Source organism: Oryctolagus cuniculus, chromosome 1 (assembly GCF_051225735.1).
Source record: "Oryctolagus cuniculus isolate XC-2025 breed Fujian yellow rabbit chromosome 1, ASM5122573v1, whole genome shotgun sequence".
Classification (NCBI taxonomy): domain Eukaryota; kingdom Metazoa; phylum Chordata; class Mammalia; order Lagomorpha; family Leporidae; genus Oryctolagus; species Oryctolagus cuniculus.
The window spans coordinates 169,081,796-169,094,166 of NC_142867.1; the positions used below are offsets into that span (position 1 = coordinate 169,081,796).

At 40.4% G+C, this 12,371-nt stretch overlaps 1 protein-coding gene across 3 annotated transcripts in view; it reads left to right on the plus strand.

Moving 5' to 3' along the window:
- The first annotated feature begins 3,969 nt into the window (after window positions 1-3,969).
- Window positions 3,970-12,371, plus strand: part of IL33 (interleukin 33) — a 48,565-nt gene continuing 40,163 nt past the window's right edge. The window contains exon 1 of one of the 3 annotated variants that reach the window (XM_008254994.5): window positions 3,970-4,241. The gene's annotated coding sequence lies outside the window, so the exon portion shown is untranslated. The remainder of the gene's footprint in view (window positions 4,242-12,371) is intronic. The other 2 variants (XM_070051851.2, XM_070051872.2) reach the window with 2 other exon arrangements.

Sequence of the window (12,371 nt, forward strand, 5' to 3'; positions counted from 1 at the left end):
TTTAACTCTGAGTTTTATTTTATATGAAAGCAATAATAATAATAATACTTTGGGGCCGGCGCCTTGGCTCACTAGGTTAGTCCTCCACCTGCAGCACCGGCATCCCATATGGGTGCCAGGTTCTAGTCCTGGTTGCTCCTCTTCCAGTCCAGCTCTCTGCTGTGGCCTGGGAGGGCAGTGGAGGATGGCCCAGGTCCTTGGGCCCTGTACCCACATGGGAGACCAGGAAGAAGCACCTGGCTCCTGGCTTCAGATTGGTGCAGTGCCGGCCACAAGGGCCATCTGGGGAGTGAACCAATGGAAGGAAGACCTTTCTCTCTGTCTCTCTGTCTCTCGCTGTCTGTAACTCTACCTCTCAAATAAAAAAATTTTTAAAAAATAATACTTTATAACATCATATAGTAGATCAACTACTTAAAACATTTCTTTTGGCTCACAAATTTTTTCTATTAAACAGGAGACAACACTACCTCTAAACAAAATCTAAATCCCTAACTCAAGGAATTTCATGCCTCAGTATAACTGATAAGTGATTTCTTGAAACTTTATTTTAATTTTTCATTTTCTATTGGAAAACTAAACTGATCAGAGGCTAAATTCCAAAGTATTCAGAAATATGATGATCACTATTAGGAATTCACCCTGAAATGCTAGGATTAAAGCAATCATAAGGATGGGAAATTCCTGCTTTTCTAATTGTTTATATTGTCAAAGCCTTTATTTTGGCTAAAACATTCTCTTAGACAAAAACCTGGCAAGAAGCCTGATTAAGTCTACTTACTTCTTTCCTGACTTCTTTTTTATCTCCTGTACCCACGTGGAAGGTAAGGCAGATTCCATGCTTTATGAAAAGAATACAAGTTTTGGAGCCAGGCTAGCTTGGGCTATGATACCAGCTTTACCATTAATGAGATTCAGTGGATCAGCCACTTGACCTCTCTGAATCTAAATTTTGTATCTTTGTAATGGAACTTTCTTGGGGTTCTGATGTGGATTAAATTACATAACATGTATAAAGTTCTAGGTACATAGCAGGTACTCAATAAATGAGACCCATAATGATATTTAGTATGGAATGGAGTGGGCCAAAAAATATTCTTTTGGAAGAAGAATGAAAGGAAAAGAGGTGCACACAAAGTGGGAAGAGAATGTCTATCGTATCTATCATGGCTTTTTATTTACTTCTCAGGGAAATTGGAAGGGGCCAAGAGTACAAGTTCACTTGGGAAACTGTCCTGGATGTTAGGTAGGAAGTCAGAAATCAGCCTACGTGTGTGAGAGGGGCCTGAGGAAAAAGGCTTCTGCAGATGCCCACTGTAGAAGCAGCCCAGTCTTTACATTTCAAAGTCCTGCCCAGAGCTTGATAACCTTCCAGGTAGTCCCAGCACTTCCCCCACTTCTCTCTCCTCAGCACCTGGCCTGATACCAGCACCTGGTTACCTGGCCTGATACCACAGAATAAGAAAACTTTATCACCTTTCTCTGAGGTAGGCAGCACAGGGGAAGTTCCCCCTGTCTGATAACGTCAGTGGTAAACCTGGGTAGAAATTTTCCTAATTTACACTCAGCAAACCCTTTGTCCTGGAGGAGAACGGGGAGGAGGTAAACAGAAATGGCAGAAAGGAACCAGACCCTTCCCTTATAAGCCCCAGTCTAAACAGACTGTGTGCTCAGCTCTCAGCTCTAGGCTGAGCTGCCCACCCAGCCTGCCAGGGGTACTCTCTCCATTTAACCATGTAACCTCACTTTCCCCCCGTCTGAGTGACTGGGCACTCTCTCTGTCCCTTCTGTTCTGATGGATGCCCTGTCCCCAATAAAACCTTGCTACTATGCTGTCTCACGCCTGAATTTTTTCTTCTGCGAAGACAAGAACCCCACATGACTCACCTCCATTGACACTCAGAAAAAAAAGAGTTCAAAGTTATTAAAACTTCTGTTTATAGTCAAGCAAAAATTTCACTTAAGGAGTCTTCTCAAAATTTCTAAGTTCAAGAAGCCAGTTGATTTAACAAAGATCTGAGGCTCAGAAGACCTGTCCAGAGGACAAGTTGTTTCTGGCAAGTATGTCCTGGGTAGGTTATCAAGTTCCAAGCCACCAGGCAAGGGAAGATAGATGGGGCTGCAATTTCTAAGGAAGAAGAAAGGATATCATTGTCCCAGAGGCATATAGAATGGACTCAGGGTGAAAGTGAAATCAGGAATGACCCCCTAAAATCCTCACCAAATGTGGCCCCTTAAAGTTCCCCAGAAGTTCTATCTGGGGTGCCACATATGCTACCAAAATTTGGGATGCCATACGATTTCACCATATGCTTACTAATAAATCCCCAATATTAATAAGCCCAAGAGGGTTCTTGCCTAATATTTAGAGAAGAATTTTAAATACCGGCACAGATAAATGAGGCATCATGGTACATTTTAAGCTTTATTTAGTGTGAAAGATGCACAGGACAGTGAAAGCTTTATTAAGAGAGAGAGGTAAACCTGGGTTCATACCGAGCACCAGGAACCAGCCATGTGGAGGAGCATCTAGGCCAGGAAGCCTAGAGCACATGGCAAGCTAGACAGGACATTAGGATTACAAATCTGACTTTTTGATGGGTTTTGTCCCTGCCTTCTGATTGTTAACTCCTGCTCTGTTTTTTTACTTTCCTCAAAGAACTGAATGACTCAGACCCACACAATGCAGCAAGTCTACCTCTCTTGGCAGGAGGTTTCTGGCTTAAATAAATCTTGCTTTTCACTCTGCTTTGTCCACATGGAAATTCTTATTTCAGGTGGGATGTGAGACAAAGATCTGAGATAATCTTTTCTCTGCCACCCTTTCACCCATAACAATACTTCCTGGGACAACTGGCTTTTAGTTTCATTCCTGCCCTTCAGCTTGCTCCTCTAAAGCAGGGTGCTGAAAATCTGCAAATTAGATTTCTAGGTTTCTTTATTTGCTGGTTTCCAGTTCGATTCTGCCAAAGCACATCTAGTGGAAAGACTAGAAGGCAGAAGGGAGAGAAAAGTCATCTTTTCTCATTTTCTCTCTCTGGATCTGGCAGTAACAGCAGGCAATCTTGGCAATGAATCCAGTCACGGGGTAGTGGGCAGCCTCAGTAACAATGCAGATTCTTAGCCTCGTGAAAGATAACTGTAATAACAGTTTATTAGCAGCAGGAGCAGCAACCACCAAAGCCCCTGGAAACTTCAGCAGTATAGACCCTGTGAATTCTGGGTACCACCTCTGGTCTTTCTAAACCCCCATGGGTTTTATTCCTTCTGTTTGAAATGCCTAGCATAATTCTGTTTATGTTCTTAGAAACCAATAACTAAGTGGCTTAATACTAACTTTTGATGATAATATTAACACATGAATATAATCAGCAAAATGCAATGCAGTTAAACAGATCTGTTGTTTAATCCTGGCACTATTACCTAGTAGCAATGTTATTTTGTTCATGTAACTTAACCAAACCTCAGTTTCCCTCACATGAATATAACACAGATTAAATGATATAATATTGTATAAGTGATATAATGTATGTACTGTACCTGGTACTTAGGCAGTTTTTCAACTTAAGCTGTTACCCTCTCCTGGCACATGCCCAAGCATGGTGTGGGTACATTAACATAAAAAGACTCCACAGATTTTTACTTTATAAAACTTATCTCAAGAACTAGGATATAACATAAATGGATTTTATGATGAAGTCAGCTATTCAGGGGGAAATTAACTAGTTGCTGTCAAGGAGGGCGATTAGTAAAATGGTTTCATCTTAAGCTCCAGGTGCTATCTTAGGCTCTGGCCCTGTCACCATGTGGTGCAATAAGCTTTGATCCTAAGCTTAGCCTGGCTTACTAGAAGTCTGATGATCAAATGGCCCAACCACAAGTGTCAGCTCCACCCCACCCTAACAGGATTTGCTGCTCCCACTTCCTTACCTCTGCAAAGCTATATAAGACCTATTCTAGCATAGGCTTGCTGTTCTCTCATGCATGGGAAGGCAGCCTGTCAGGTTTCGCCACCCAACAATAAACCTCCCTTACTCTGATGTCTGGTGTGTTTTCTGGTGATCTTTCATTGGTGCCAAAACCCAGGACCAGACTCTCCCATCGACCTTGCTCTCCCCTTGGGGATCTGAGCTGCTTTGGGATTCCGGACTTCTGCCAACCACAAAACTCACCCCTGGCCTCCCTTCACTATTGAATGCTCTGTGATTCCCATCTACACGCTGGCCCTTCAAAATCCTGAGGTAAGATGGGTCGGGCGGAGGATCCTCTCTTCGTGACTTTCTACGGGTTGTAGTTCTACGTGACTTTGTCCCCGAAGTCCTGGTACCAGGCACCACAGCTCCTACAGCCTTGTACCTATACAGACTCTGTGTCCCAGGCAACAGTGGCTATGGGTGACAACTCAATCCCCTATTTCTCTTCTACAGGCTTCATGCCCTGGGCTCCAGTGGATGTGGGTGATGACCCCACTCCCCACTCCCATACTCTCCTGGTCAGATGGCCATGATTTTGGGCACAGAAATGATTTTGACTCCACGGGTTGCCATGGGAACTTCCTCATCTTGCGTTCCTTCCATCCCTCCTCTCAGCTGTCTCCTAGCTTGACAGCTAGTCCAAATGGCTGCTTAACGGCACATTATTCAGGATATTTACCACTTCTGTGAACATTCAGAAAAGTGGAAGGAGATTCCCTATGTCCAATCCTTCACCTGTCTCTGTTTTAAACCTTCCCTCTGACCTCATGTTCTCCTTTTAGCTTCCAAGTTTCCCACTAAACAGCCAAAACCCCTTTCTTCTACATTTGCTGGTCTCACTGTCTCACTCACTGTATCCCTTCTCATGCCTGGGAATTCTAAGCTCCTGCTCACCCTTATCTCAGAACAGCCCTTTTCCATATCTATTCACCCTGCCTTTATCTATAATCCTTTCTAACACCCTCCACCCAGAGAAGCAAATGAGAGTTTGGGAACCGGGCCTTCTCCATGCCCTCAACCTCTGGCCCAGTCTGCCAACTAGTCTTCTTCCTTCCCCCCTCATTATCTGATTTTACCACAAGAATAGCAAGGGAGTAGCAATTCCATCCTTTTGAGCTCACAGTTTACTGTAAACAAGTCGCCTATTCCCACCCTTCAGGCGGCTCTTTGTTCTATCCTGAGCAAGCCAGGCAGGATAAAAGATTAAAAATGAAGTATTTTGATGGGTGTTGTTCCCACCATGTAACTGAATGTCAAGCTGACCTCACCAGGTCTCAATTCCTATAAACTCGATTTCCTGATCCCATTAGTAGGTATTTCCTAGATATTTCATTCCTTAGCTCTGGGTTAAAGTCCAATTATCCCATTTGCAGACAGGCAGTTTTTCAATCTAGACTCACATTAGATACATCCCCACATGGCCTGAACTTGTGTAGACAAGTTTCAGCATATCTCTGGTATCCCCTATCTTCCTTCTTAAGTTCCCTCTTTTGGGTCACTTCTGTTTGGTCCTTCTATGTGGTACATACCACAGAGGCATAGCTCAAAAATAAAAGCCACCAAAGGGGGGAAAAATTAACTCTAGAAATGTCTAAAAATAAATGCAGAAACTCTAAAGCAAGAATAAGGAAGACAATATGATGCCCCCAAAAGAAGATAACAACATTTCAATATTAGAATGTAAAGAGGAAGAGACTGATCAAATGACTGAAATGGAATTCAAAAATTAATCACAGGATTACTCAAAAGCAATCAGAAGCAAATCCATGAACTAAAGAAAACCATACATGACATTAATGAAAAATTTCCCTATTAAACAGAGATTTTAAAGAGAAATCAAAATGAAATATTAGAAATGAAGAATTTGGGGGCCGGTGCTGTGGTGTATTGGCTAAGCTTCCACCTGCGGCATCAGTATCCCATATGGATGCCAGTCAAAGTCTCGGCTGCTCCTCTTCTGATCCAGCTCTCTACTACAGCCTGGGAAAGCAGTAGAAGATGTTGCTAGTGCTTGGGCCCCTGTACCCATGTGGAAGACCCAGAAGAAGCTCCTGGCTTCGGATCAACCCAGCTGTGGATGTTGCAGCCATTTGGGGAGTGAACCAGAGGATGGAAGACCTTTTTCTCTGTCTCTCCCTCTCTCTGTCTGTATCTCTCAAATAAATAGATAAAATCTTTTAAAAAATGAAGAATTCAACAGATCAAATAAAAATGCAGTGGAAATCCTTAACAACAGACCTGTTGAGACAGAAGAAAGAATATCTGAGCTAGAAGACAAATCTTTGGAAATCTTTCAGTCAGACAAAAAAAAGAAATTAGAAAACTTAAAAATAGTGTTGGAGATTTATGGGACACTATCAAACAACCCAAAATATGGGTCCTAGGAGTTCCTGAAGGTGTAGAAAGACAGAATGGACTAGAAGGCCTATTTAGTGAAATACAGAAAAATTCCCCAATTTGGAGAAAAAAAGGGACATCCAAGTACAGGGAACACCTTGAATTCTTAAAAGACATGACCAGAAAAGATCTTCACCATGACACATTATAGTCAAACCTTCCACAGTAAAACATAAAGAAAAGATTCTAAAATGTGCACTAGAGAAATGCCAGGTTACTTTCAGAGGATTTACATTTAGACTGACAGATGACTTTTCATCAGAAACCCTAGAGGCTACAAGAGAATGGGGAGACATAGTCCAAGTCTTAAGAGAAAAAAACTGTCAACCCAGAATACTGCACCCTGCAAAGCTCTCATTTATGAATGAAAGTGAAATAAAGACCTTCCATAACAAACAGAAATTGAAAGAATTTGTCTGTAACCACTCATCCAGCATTACAAAAGATGCTTAAGGATGTGCTACACATAGAAACACAAAATGATAGCCATCATTATGAAAGAATGTGAAGGGTACAGGGGCCCAGGGACATAGGCCATCTTCCACTGCTTTCCCAAGCCATAGCAGAGAGCTAGATTGGAAGTGCAGTAGCCAGGCCTCGAACCGGCACCTATATGGAATGCTATACCACAGTGCCATCCCCCCCCCCCCCATGATTAATATTACAGTGATTTTTAGATTCTTTTCTGAAGATCTGAGTTTGCATCTCTCTTTTTTTTTTTTCTCTTCAAACTGGAAGAACCTACTTCAGTATTTGCAGATGTGGGGGTGACAAATTCTCTTAGTTTTTTCTGAATATAGAATTCTGAATTGACAGGTTTCTTCTTTAGTACTTTTGTATTTTTAATTTTACAGGCAGAGTTAGACAGTGGGAGAGACAGAAAGAAAGGTCTTCCTTCTGTTGTTTCACCCCCAAAATGGCCGCTACGGTCAGTGCTGCGCTGATCAAAAGCCAGGAGCCAGGTGCTTCTTCTTGGTCTCCCACGTGGGTGCAGGCGCCCAAGCACTTGGGCCATCCTCCACTGCCCTCCCGGGCCACAGCAGAGAGCTGGACTGGAAGAGGAGCAACCGAATCTAGAACATGGCATTCCATATGGGATGCTGGTGCTGCAGGCAGAGGATTAGCCAAGTGAGCCATGGCGCCAGCCCACTTTAGTACTTTAAATATACTGTTTTACTATTGTCTGGCTTCACTTATTTTTTTAAAAGATTATATATACGTATATATCTAATAAGAGTCTTTACATGATATCAAAAATGATAGAACTAAAGATAGAAACAGATAATTCCACAATAAGTATGGCTGTGGATTTTACACTCCTTTCTCAGCAGTTGGTCATTGAACTGTGAAGACAAAGGATCTCAATAACTCTACAAACTACTTTTTGAAATTTAGAGAACAATACATTTGGGAAGTGGTGATGGTGATATGAAGGAGGATAGAAGCACAGCAGTGGTGACAAGTAATCAAATTTAGATATACTGGGAAAATCACTCAAAATTTCCAGAGCTTGAGTATCAATCAGCAACATAAGGATAATAAGAATCTACCTCATTGAATTATTGTGGGATTAAATGAGATAACATATATGTTACTTAGAATACTCTATGACTCACAGTAAGCAAACAGTTTACTTAGCAGTTAATTTTACTATGAGAATATGGGAAAATCATTCATTCAGAAAAAAATTTTATGGAGCTTCTATGTGCCAGGACCTACCTAGATTACACACAGAGAATACAATTATGAGTACAAGGTTCATCAAGGAGCTTACAGCTTATAGATGAAATGGAAAACAAACACTGCACTTCACTACAGTACCTATAGGAGTATGAATGTGAAGTAACAATAATAATTGGACATAAAAGCTACTATGTTTATATATTAAAATGTTTTCCAGTAAGACACAACTGTCACTTTCTTATAATTTCTGAACCCCTTTGCAGAGTCAGGTTACCCAACAGCAGCTTTCTAAGTCAAGATAAAATTAGAGATGAAATGTATATGCAGGACTATTACCCATTTTTAAATTGGCTTATCCTCCCACTACTCAGTTTTACGAGTCCTAAGGTACTCAACACCATTAACCATAAGGGAAATACAAATCAAAACCACTATAACATACTAACTCACACTCAGTAGGATGGCTATAATCAAAAATTAAAAGATAACAAATGTTGGTGAGGGTATGAAGAGAACCCTTGTACATTGTTGATGGAACTGTAGATTGGTACAGTCAGTATGGAAAACAGTATGAAGATCTCTAAAGACACTAAAAATAGAATATCATATGATCTGGCAATCCCTCTTCAGGGCGTATACCAAGGGGAAATGAAATTACTACCTCATAAAGATATCTAGTTCATTCTGATATTCACTGCAGCATTACACACAGTAGGCAAGATACTGAAATAATCTAAACTTCCTATTAGTGGATGAATGAATAAAGAAACTCTGGAATATACATATAGGGGATTATTATTCAACCCCCCAAAAGAATATCTTGCCAGTTGCCACAACATGGATGAGCTTAAGGACCTTATGATAAATGAAATAAGCCAGACACAGAAAGAAAAATATTCCATGATTTTACTTGTATGTGGAATCTACTTTTAAAAACTTATTTATTTATGATGCAGAGTGACAGAGAGCGAAACACACTCACATCCACCCACCCACCCATCCCCGCACACACACACGGCAGGTGGGTAGGGAGAGGACATTCCATGTACTGGTTCACTTCTCAAATATCCGCAACAGCCAGAGCTTGGCCAGACTAGAGCCAGGAGCCAGAAATTCCATCTAGGTATCCAATATAGGTGGCAGGGTCTCAAGCACTGAGCCATCATCTATCACTTCCCTAGATGCACACTATTGGGAATCTAGATTAGACATGGTGTAACTAGGACTTGAATCAGCACTCTGATATGGGATGCTTGTATCTCAAGTTGTAGTTTAACTCACTGTACCTCAATGACACCCCTCTTCTTTTTAAAGATCATTTTGACTATTCTGAGTTTACTGGAATTCTATATGAATTTTAGAATGAGTTTCTTAATTTCTACAAGGAAGTCAACTACAATTCTCATAGAAATTGTAAAAAGCCTGCAGGTCAATGTGGAGAGAATTGAAATCTTAACCATAAAATGTCTTTCCATTCATTCAGATTTTCACTAACTTCTTTCAGTGACATCTTACAGTTTTCAGTATACAATTCTTGTACTTCCTAATTCGTCAAAGGTACTCATAACTATTTTTGACACTATTATAAATGAACTTTATTTCTTAATTTTTTGATTCATTTTTGTATAGAAATACAACTGACTCTTAAACATTGCTCTTGTATCTGAAATTTTCTCAAATTCATTCATTAGCCCTACTAGATTTATTTGAGAATTTAAAATTTTTTCAGTATTTAGGATCACGTCATCTTCAGAGAAAATTTTACTTCTTCCTTTTCCAATTTGTTTGCCTTTCATCTCTTGTCTTTGTCTATTACTTTGGCTAGAACTTTTGGAACACTGTTGAACAAAAATTGTGAAAAAATGTGTGTTTTGATATTAGAGGGGAAAGCTTTCAGTATTTTACCATCAAGTATAATGCTACTTCGAATTCTCCACAAATGCCTTTTATTGTACTGAGAAAATTTCTTACTTTTCTAGTTTGTTGAATTTTTATTTATCATTAAAGAGTAACAGAGTTTGTCAAAAGATTTTATGCAGGCCGACGCCACGTCTCACTTGGCTAATCTTGCGCCTGCGGCGCCGGCACCCTGGGTTCTAGTCCCAGTTGCTCCTCTTCCAGTCCATCTCTCTGCTATGACCCAGGAAGGCAGTGGAGGATGGCCCAACTTCTTGGGCCCTGCACCCGCGTGGGAGACCAGGAGGAAGCACCTGGCTCCTGGCTTTGGATTGGCGCAGCGCGTCAACTGTAGTGGCCACTTGTGGGGTGAACCAATGGAAGGAAGACCTTTCTGTCTGTCTCTCTCTCTCATTGCCTAACTCTGCCTGTCAAAAAAAAAAAAAAAAAGATTTTATGCATTAAGATGATCATGTGAGTTCCCTCCTTCATTCCATAAGCATGATGTATGACATTCATTGATTTTTCATTTGGTGGAACACTCTTTCATTCTTAGCATTAATCCCACATGGTCATGATGTGGAATCTTAAAATGTTCCTGGACTCATATTACTAGTATTTTGTTAAGGCTTTTTGCATCTGTATTCATAAAGGATATTGGTCAATAGTTTTATTTTCTTATGCTGTCTTTACCATTGATAAAATAGTAGTTGTTGGCTTTAAAGAATGATTAGAAACTATCCTTGCCTCTTATTTTTGAAGAATTGGTGTCAATTGTACTTTAAATGATTCATAAATTTACAAGTGAAGCCATTTTGTCTGTGATTAGTTTTTCTTGGAAGATTTTTAATGATTGATTCAACCTCTTTATTTGCTATAGGTATATTCATATTTTCTCTTTCTTATTCAGGTAGTTTTATATCCAATACTGGAGCACCCAAATACATAAAGTAAATACTAATGGACCTAAAGGGAGAAATAGACTCCGACACCATAATAGTAGGGGACTTCAACACTCCACTTTCAAAATGTACAGATTATCCAGACAGAAAACCAACAAACAGTAGAGTTAAACTTTACTATAGATCACTTGAACCTAACAGACACAATAGAATATTCTACCTAATTGCTGCAAAATACACATTCTTTTCAATAGCACATGGAACATTCTTCAGGATAGATCATAATAGTACTCATAAAACAAGTCTCAACAAATTTAAAAGAAAAGAAATAATGCAAGGGTGGGGAACCCTTTTTCTCCCAAGGGTCATTTGGATGTTTATAACACTATTTGTGTTCCAGAAAAAATTACTGAATCTCATCTGCAGTTGCCTTGGCAGGACCAGATGAAATGATTTTGCAGGCCTTAAATGGCCTTCAGGCCAAATTTTTCACACCCCTGAATTAAAGAGCATCTTTTCTGACTAAAAAGCAATAAAACTAGAAATCAATAAAAATAAAAATTATATAAATACATAGAAATTAAATTACTTTTGAATAATCAATGGGTCAAGAAAAAATTAAGGAGGGATTTAAAAATTTCTTGAAAAAATGAAAATAGACACACAACATATTACAATCTTTGGGATACAACAAAAGCAGAACTAAGAGGGAAAATTACAGCAACCAAAGCCTGCATCAAAAAAGCAGAAAGATCTGAATCAACCAACTTCTCACCACATCTCAAGGAACTAGAAAAGCAAGAGCAAATCAAATCCAGAATTAAAAGGAAGAAAGAAAGAATAAAACTCAAGAGCATAAATAAATTACATAAATAAAATATTTAAAAATCAATTAAATGAAGAGCTTGTTCTTTGAAAAGGTAAACCAAATTGACAAACCCTTACCTACGCTAAGAAAAAAAGGGAGAGATTAAAATACTTAAAATCAGAGTTAAAAAGAGAGATGTTATGACTGATGCCACAGAAACACAAAGGATTGTTAGATATTATTATCAACAAGCATATGGCAACAAACTTGATAGTGTCGCTCCCCCTCTTCGTGGAGGAGCAACACAGGACCCTGCGCTGTTCTTTCGTCTGCTCGGCCCTCCCCGGGCTTGCTGCTGGTTCTTCCCGGGTTGGCTACTATCCCTTCCACCTCCGTGGAAGGGCAGTTCCCCCTGGCCGCATTCCCCACTTCCGCAGGGGAGCGGCACACCACCGGCCGGTTCTCTCGGGGGCTGCACGGGTTCCCTCAGATGTTCCCCATAGATGTTCCTCGTGCATGCCGTCTCTCTCCTCCTTTATAGTCCTCCTCCGCCAATCCCAACTCGGCTGAGTACGCTGCTCTCCAATCAGGAGCAAGTCCTACAGTTAATTGGTTGAACTGGAGGCAGCTGTGCGGAAGCTGTTTACTTCTCTCCCAGCGCCATATTGTGGGAGAGCAGATGCACAGAACAAGTCTTAATTCGAGTAACTT